Below are 9568 nucleotides of genomic sequence, written 5' to 3' on the forward strand. Positions count from 1 at the left end.
CGGGCGGGGTGGGGGGTGGTGGACCGGCGCGGCGGGGCGGCAGGGGGTCAGGGGCGGCGAGGGTGGTGGGGGTCGGGAGCGGCGGCGAGGGCGGTGTGGGTCGGCGGCGACGGGGGCGGCTCGGGCACGGGGACGGCGCAGTGAGGGGAGAGAGACAGAGGGGAGAGAAAGAGGATGGCGTGGGCGCTGACCTTTTTTGTTAGGTGAAATCTCTTTGTCAATACTAATGGCACAATACTAATGGCGCACCACCCCTCGGTGCGCCATAAGTACATCCATACTAATGGAGCACCCCACCGTGGTGCGCCATTAGTATTTTTTTTGATTTCTGCTCGAGCCAACAGGTTATCTTCCACCTGACCTGATCCACACCAAGTTCCCTCTACTAGCTCGACTGGTCAGTAGCCAGTTCTCACACCAGGAGGTCTTGGGTTCGATTCCCAGGCTCCACAAATTTTTTTTATGCATTTAAAATGTTGTTTGATACTTATTTGTGTTTAAATATGTTCAAACTTGTTTAAATCATAACAGTAATATTTTTTTATAAGACAGTAATATTTTTAAAAAAATATCATCAAACATTAATGCCGGTGGAGCGGGGGAGGGTGCGCAGGGTGCGGGGGGGTCGGCGGTGGCGGTTGAGTAGGGGAGGGGTGTGGGGGGTTGGCGGCGGTGGTTGAGTAGGGGAATCGAGGGTGCGAGGGGTCGGCGGCGGCGGCCGGTGGACCGGGGGGTGCTCGGCGGCGAGGGGGACAGGATCTGGCGAGGTGGGATAGCGATCGAGATGGAGGGGGATCGAGATCGAGTGTCCATGAAATTTAAAAATATTCATTATAGTTCAAAAAGTGCCCATGAAATACAATCGAGAAATGAAGGCTACGATTTAAATACAATCGATCTTAGCTAGCTATATGTTCACAATCTTCTTGCCCTTTTTTCGCAAATGGAGTTCTTCTGTGGAACGGACGTCCTTTAGGTAGGGTGGTCCTGCTTCTTCTTGTGGTGTATGCTGCTACTTCATCATCGTCGTCATGTTCGATCCTCGGGTCGCCGTACTTGTCGAAGTCTTGCTCTTTGGCTACTCCATCCATTCCGATGATCTTCCTTTTGCCTCTCCTCACGACAACACGACTGGGCTTTGACGGGTCGGTAATGAAGAAGCATTGGTCCACTTGGGAAGCTAGTACCCATGGCTCATTTTTCACGGTGATGTTTGCGCCTGCGGTCTTGGATTTGGCTTCGGGTATAACCATGGTGGTGAAATACCGGTCTTCTTTTAGGACGCTCTTGGCCCATCTGACACGGAACATTGGGACCTTCTCTCCAGCGTAGCTCAGCTCCCAGATCTCCTCGATCCTTCCATAGTATCTGTCCTTGTCGTTACCGGTGTAGGATTCCATCGTTACCCCGGAGTTCTGATAACCATAGCTCTTCATGTCCTTGGCCTCGGTGTAGAATGTGTAGCCATTGATATCGTACGCCTCATAGGTCATCAGGTTGTGCTCGGCGCCCTGTGACAAGGCGAATATGAGTTGTTCTTCCGCGGAAGAATCCTCATGTAAAGGGTACGACAGAAGCTTCTGCTTGAACCAACGCGTGAAACATGAGTTGTGCTCTTTGAGTATATCTCCGTCCGTCCTCTGTTGGCCTCAGTCATTGTACGTCTTCTTAATAAAGGTTTTGTGCTCTACCACCCAAGGATCGACCACGTCTATGTGTTGTAGCACGACTAGGTTTGCTCTTTCAAAGTCGGCGAGTCGACCCTCGAAGTCGACATGCATTTCGTGGCGACCCTCACGGTGACCCCATCCAGCGAGCCTGCCGAGGTGCCTGTTGACGGGCATACCAACGGGGTTCTCGATGCCTAAATAATTCGTGCAGTAGGAGATGCACTCTTCGGTTAGAAAGCCCCTGGCTATGCTTCCCTCTGGACGTGACATGTTGCGAACGTATCCTTTGATGACACCATTCATCCTTTCGAACGGCATCATGCTGTGCAGGAACGTCGGCCCGAGTTGGATGATATCATCCACGATATGGACCAGCAGATGCACCATAACGTCAAAGAATGCGGGCGGAAAGTACATCTCAAGCTCGCATAGTATCACCACGATCTCTTCCTGTAGCCTTCTGAGTTGCCTCACGCCAACAGACTTCCGAGAGATGACGTCGAAAAAGTTGCATAGGCCAAATAGGGTTTCACGGACGTGCGCGTCCATGATCCCACGGATTGCAACTGGAAGTATCTGCATCATCAGCACGTGACAGTCGTGAGACTTCATCCCGCTGAACTTCAGCTTCGCTGGGTCTAGGTATCTGCTTATCTTCCCCGCGTAACCGTAAGGAGGTTTTACTCCTACGAGGCAGGTGAAAAACTGCTCGATCTCCTCCTGACTTAGAGTGAAGCACGCGGGAGGGTAGTCATTTCTGGTGTTCTTGGCCTCTTTGCCTTTGCGACGACTTTCCGTGTCCTGCTTCGCCTCATCATCATCATCATCATCATCATCATCATCATCATATATAGCGTGAAGCTCCTGCCTGATGCCCATTGATTTCAAGTCTGCCCTTGCTTTCGGCCCATCTTTGTTCCTCTCTGGCATGTTGAGTAGGGTACCAAGCAGACTCTCGCACACGTTCTTCATGATATGCATGACATCAAGGCTGTGACGCACACGGTGGATCTTCCAGTACGGCAAGTCCCAGAAAACGGACCTCGTTTTCCATACCTTCAGCAGCGGCTCTGGCTCCTTTCGCTTCTTTCCCGGCTCTGGCGCCTTTTGCTTCTTTCCCGGTAGTGGACAGTCTTTCCAATTTTTCAACAGCTCGTCTATTTCCTCGCCGCTCCTCGTACGCGGGCGTCCTCGAGGTTCGGTTTCACCATCGAACAGATCCTTGCGTTTTCTCCACGGGTCATCGTCGCGAAGCCACCTTCGATGTCCCATGAACACGGTTTTCGAAGACCCGGGATCTCTATCTAGCTGGCAATACGTTGTGTCATCCATGCACCTGACGCATCCAGAAAATCCGTGGACCACCTACCCCGCGACATATCCGTAACCGAGATAGTCGTGCACCGTCGTGAGCAGCGCGGCTCTCATAGGGAAATATTCTTTCTCTGCGGCGTCCCACGTATTGGCTGGCGTTTTCCACAACATGTCAAGCTCCTCTTTCAGCAGCCCCAGATACAGATTGATGTCGTTCCCTGGTTGTTTCGGTCCTTCAATTAGCATACTCATGTGAATGTACTTCCTCTTCATGCACAACCAGGGGGGAAGGTTGTACATCCACACAAACACAGGCCAGGTGCTATGTGTGCTTCTCTGGCTGCCAAACGGATTGACTCCATCGGTGCTCGCTCCCAGCATGATGTTCCTTGGATCGTTCCCAAATTCTGGGTCTTCAAAGTTCAACGCTTGCCACCGGCTCGCATCCTTAGGGTGACTCAGCATCTCGTCTTTTTTATCTATCTCCAGATCATTTGCGTCATCTTCTCGCTTCTTCTCCTCCCTATCCGCATGCCAACACAGGAGCTTTGCTACCTTAGGGTCCGCGAAATACTGCTGCAGACGAGGAGTGATCGGAAAGTACCACGCCACTTTTCGAGGAGCTTTCTTCCTCTTCTTGTATCGAGTGACGCCGCACACCGGACATATGGTAGACTCCGCGTGCTCGTCCCGATAAATGATGCAATTGTTCATGCACACATGGTATTTCACGTGCGGTAAATCCAAAGGACACACGATTTTCTTCGCCTCCTCCAAACTGGTCGGACACTTGTTCCCCTTGGGAAGACGTTCGTGCCAGAATGACATGTTCTTGTCGAAGCATGCGTCGGTCATTTTGTGTTTTACCTTCATCTCCAGAGCCATGAGCGTTACTTTCAGGCGGGTATCCTCGGGCCTGCATCCTTCATACAATGGAGTAACCACGTCTAACTCAAGTTGATCCATCTTGGCTTTCTCTCGGGCGGCAGCTCTTGCGTTATCCGTCTGCTTGAGAAGCATCTCTTGAATATGAGGGTCCTGCACCCAGCCCATCGATGGTCCAGCGTCGTCTGCTCCGCCGGCATCATCATCTTCATGATCATGCCCGTCGTTTGCTCTGGCATCTTCCTCATCATCATGTCCTGCATCTTCTACATGATGACTGTGTACAGCATCACCGTCGTGATCATCTCCTGGGGATTCTTCGTCTTCTCGCCCGCCCGAGCCGCGGTGGTTGTCTTCATGCCCTTCTTCATTTCTTGTCCGGCCCCCATGGACGACTTCGTAGTCATATTCATCACCTTGCCACCGATAGCCATCCATGAAACCACGCAAGAGCAGGTGGTCCCGCACCTGCCCGGATTCCGGGTCTGCAATAAGGCTCTTCATCTTGCATCTTCGACACGGACATCTTATCTCCGTCTCGTTGTTTTGAAGCATCTTGGCCTTCGCAGACCTCAAAAACCTATTCACGATGCCTTCGGTCATCGTGCGGACCATGGTTGCCTGCGGGGTAGAGCAAAACGATATTTTAGAACCAAGAAAAAATTTGGCATGACTTTCCCTAAAAATAGGACCAAAAAGAATGCTTAATGCCAAAATTCTCGCCGAAACGGAAATGAATCAACATTCCGGCAAAATATTGGCAACTATCGCATTTCAAATACCGGTACACCTCCAAACACAAACACATATGCAACACCACAAACATATGCAACACCACGAACATACATAGATCTAGCTAGGCCATAAAAAGTGCATGTGCACATTGTTGTAGGGAGAACAACATAAATATAGCTTCCCCCCTTACTTACCTATCAAAACAAGGTAATTTAACCACTTAAATTGAATGAATCTATGGTGGAAATGAGGTGAAAAAGAAGAGGCACCCGAGACAAGGAGGAGGTGGAGAGAATCAAGTGGGGAGAAAGTGAGTGTGGGTAGGAGAGGCTGTCCAAAATATCTTGTTGCTGCCCACGCCATTAGTAGTTTTGCAAAAAAAAACATACTAATGGCGCACTGTTCCACAGTGCGCCATTACTAGTTTAAACTAGTAATGGCGCACGGTCGAACAGTGCGCCATTAGTAGTTTTGCAAAAAAAGGAATAAAAAATATAATAAAAAAACAACATTAGTGGCGCACTTTCCGACAGGTGCGCCATTACTAGTTACAACTAGTAATGGCGCACTGTGTCTGGATGCGCCATTAGTATCTTTGGACAGGCGCACTAGTTCAAAAAAAATTGATACTAATGGCGCACCCTGGGCCAGGCGCGCCATTAGTAGTTTCAGCTCTAATGGCGTATCAAAAGGTGGTGCGCCATTAGTATATACTAATGGTGCACCGCTTGTCTGGTGCACCATTAGTGTCAATCCCATCTATAGCCCTTTTTCTAGTAGTGGCGCGAAGTCTTTCCCTCATACAGATCTACACTCTAGCTCGCTAAGATCTCGCGGACGAACTCGACGAACTCGCAACACAGAAAGACATGGGGTTTATACTGGTTCGGGCCACCGTTGTGGTGTAATACCCTACTCCAGAGTGGTGGTGGTGGATTACCTCTTGGGCTGATGATGAACAATACAAGGGAAGAACAGCCTCCTGAGGTTGAGGTGTTCTTGTGCGTATGAACTTGTGGTGCGAGGATTCGACTTCTCTCTAGGATGAGATGAGATGCCCTCCACCTTGCCGTTCGCCTGGTCTTGGTCTTGTTGCACCTAAATGGCAACCTTTGCCCGAGGCCTCGGTACTCCACAGCTACGCTTGCCTCCTTTGCACCAAAGGGTAAACAAGGACGCTGCGCCTGTGTGGCACCCGCCTGGTGTCGATCGTCATGGCTCACGTCACGAGTCTCGTGAGGTTCGCCCCGCCTTGATACTGTTGGGGAACGTAGCAGAAATTCAAAATTTTCCCACGCGTCACCAAGATCTACCTATGGAGAAACCAGCTACGAGTAGAAGGAGGAGTGCATCTACATACCCTTGTAGATCGCTAAGCGGAAGCGTTCAAGTGAACGGGGTTGATGGAGTCATACTCGTCGTGATTCAGATCACCGATGATCCTAGTGCCGAACGGACGGCACCTCCGCGTTCAACACACGTACAGCTCGACGATGTCTCCCACGCCTTGATCCAGCAAGGAGAGAGGGAGAGGTTGAGGAAGACTCCATCCAGCAGCAGCACAACGGCGTGGTGGTGATGGAGGAGCGTGGCAATCCTGCAGGGCTTCGCCAAGCACCTACGGGAGAGGAGGAGGTGTCACGGGAGGGAGGGAGGCGCCAAGGGCTCAGGTGTGGATGCCCTCCCTCCCCTCCACTATATATAGGGGCAGGGGAGAGGGGGGAGGCGCAGCCTTGCCCCCTCCTCCAAGGAAGGGGTGCGGCTAAGAGGGGGGGAGGAGTCCATCCTCCCCAAGGCACCTCGGAGGTGCCTTCCCCCTTTAGGACTCTCCCCTTTTTCCTATATCTTGGCGCATGGGCCTCTAGGGGCTGGTGCCCTTGGCCCATGTAGGCCAAGGCGCACCCCCTACAGCCCATGTGGCCCCCCGGGGCAGGTGGCCCCACCCGGTGGGCCCCCGGGACCCTTCCGGTGGTCCCGATACAATACCGATGACCCCGAAACTTGTCCCGATGGCCGAAACAGGACTTCCTATATATAAATCTTTACCTCCGGACCATTCCGGAACTCCTCGTGACATCCGGGATCTCATCCGGGACTCCGAACAACATTCGGTAACCACATACAAGCTTCCTTTATAACCCTAGCGTCATCGAACCTTAAGTGTGTAGACCCTACGGGTTCGGGAGACATGCAGACATGACCGAGACGTTCTCCGGTCAATAACCAACAGCGGGATCTGGATACCCATGTTGGCTCCCACATGTTCCACGATGATCTCATCAGATGAACCACGATGTCAAGGACTTAATCAATCCCGTATTCAATTCCCTTTGTCTATCGGTATGTTACTTGCCCGAGATTCGATCGTCGGTATACCGATACCTTGTTCAATCTCGTTACCGGCAAGTCTCTTTACTCGTTCCGTAACACATCATCCCGTGATCAACCCCTTGGTCACATTGTGCACATTATGATGATGTCCTACCGAGTGGGCCCAGAGATACCTCTCCGTTTACACGGAGTGACAAATCCCAGTCTCGATTCGTGCCAACCCAACAGACACTTTCGGAGATACCTGTAATGCACCTTTATAGCCACCCAGTTACGTTGTGACGTTTGGTACACCCAAAGCATTCCTACGGTATCCGGGAGTTGCACAATCTCATGGTCTAAGGAAAAGATACTTGACATTAGAAAAGCTTTAGCATACGAACTACACGATCTTTGTGCCAGGCTTAGGATTGGGTCTTGTCCATCACATCATTCTCCTAATGATGTGATCCCGTTATCAACGACATCCAATGTCCATAGCCAGGAAACCATGACTATCTGTTGATCACAACGAGCTAGTCAACTAGAGGCTCACTAGGGACATATTGTGGTCTATGTATTCACACGTGTATTACGATTTCCGGATAATACAGTTATAGCATGAATAAAAGACTATTATCATGAACAAGGAAATATAATAATAATACTTTTATTATTGCCTCTAGGGCATATTTCCAACAGTCTCCCACTTGCACTAGAGTCAATAATCTAGTTCACATCGCCATGTGATTAACACTCACAGGTCACATCGCCATGTGACTAATACCCAAGAGTTTACTAGAGTCAGTAGTCTAGTTCACATCACTATGTGATTAACACTCAATGAGTTTTATGTTTGATCATGTTGCTTGTGAGAGAGGTTTTAGTCAACGGGTCTGAACCTTTCAGATCCGTGTGTGCTTTACAAATCTCTATGTCATCTCCTAGATGCAGCTACCACGCTCTATTTGGAGCTATTCCAAATAACTGTTCTACTTGGAGCTATTCTAAATTGTTGCTCCATTATACGTATCCGGTATCTCTACTCAGAGCTATCCGGATAGGTGTTAAGCTTGCATCGACGTAACCCTTTACGACGAACTCTTTTACCACCTCCATAATCAAGAAAATTCCTTAGTCCACTAGTTACTAAGGATAACTTTGACCGCTGTCCTGTGATCCATTCTTGGATCACTCTTGTACCCCTTGACTGACTCATGGTAAAGCACACTTCAGGTGCGGTACACAGCATAGCATACTGTAGAGCCTATGTCTTAAGCATAGGGGATGACCTTCGTTCCTTTATCTCTATTCTGCCATGGTCGAGCTTTAAGTCTTAACTTCATACCTTACAACTCTGGCAAGAACTCCTTCTTTGACTGATCCATCTTGAACACCTTCAAGATCACGTCAAGGTATGTGCTCATTTGAAAATACCATTAAGCGTTTTGATCTATCCTTATAGATCTTGATGCTCAATGTTCAAGTAGCTTGATCCAGGCTTTCCATTGAAAAACACTTTCCAAATAACCCTATATGCTTTCCAGAAATTCTACGTCATTTCTGATCCATAATATGTCAACAACATATACTCATCAGAAATTCTATAGTGCTCCCACTCACTTCTTTGGAAATACAAGTTTCTCATAAACTTTGTATACACCCAAAATCTTTGATCATCATCAAAGCATACATTCCAACTCCGAGATGCTCACTCCAGTCCTCAGAAGGATTGCTGGAGCTTTGCATACTTATTAGCATATTTCAGGATAGACAAAACCTTCCGGTTGTATCACATACAACCTTTCCTCAAGAATCGTCGAGGAAACAATGTTTTGACATCCTATCTGCAAGATTTCATAAATAATGCAGTAATTGCTAGTATAATTCCAACAGACTCTTAGCATCGCTACGAGTGAGAAAGTCTCATCATAGTCAACTCCTTGAACTTGTCAAAAAACATCTTAACGACAAGTCGAGCTTTCTCAATGGTGACACTTACCATCATTGTCTGTCTTCCTTTCAAAATCCATCTGCACTCAACAGCCTTACGACCATCGAGTTGTTCTGCCAAAGTCTACACTTTGTTTTCATACATGGATCCTATCTCGGATTTTATGGCTTCTAACCATTTGTCGGAATTTGGGCCCACCATCGCTTCTCCATAGCTCGTAGGTTCATTGTTGTCTAGCAACATGACCTTCAAGACAGGATTACTGTACCACTCTGAAGTAGTACGTATCCTTGTCACCCTACGAGGTTCGGTAGTGACTTGATCCGAAGTTTCACGATCAATATCATAAGCTTCCACTTCAATTGGTGTAGGTGCCACAGGAACAACTTCCTGTGCCCTGCCACACACTGATTGAAGAGACGGTTCAATAACCTCATCAAGTCTCCACCATCCTCCCACTCAACTCTTTCGAGAGAAACTTTTCCTCGAGAAAGGACCCGATTCTAGAAACAATCCCTTATTGCTTTCGAATCTGAGACAGGAGGTATACCCAACTGTTTTGGGTGTCCTATGAAGATGCATTTTATCCGCTTTGGGTTCGAGCTTATCAACCTGAAACTTTTTCACATAAGCGTCGCAGCCCCAAACTTCTAAGAAATGACAGCTTAGGTTTCTCTAAACCATAATTCATACGGTGTCG

This window comes from Triticum dicoccoides, chromosome 6A, assembly GCF_002162155.2.
Source record: "Triticum dicoccoides isolate Atlit2015 ecotype Zavitan chromosome 6A, WEW_v2.0, whole genome shotgun sequence".
Taxonomy (NCBI): Eukaryota; Viridiplantae; Streptophyta; class Magnoliopsida; order Poales; family Poaceae; genus Triticum; species Triticum dicoccoides.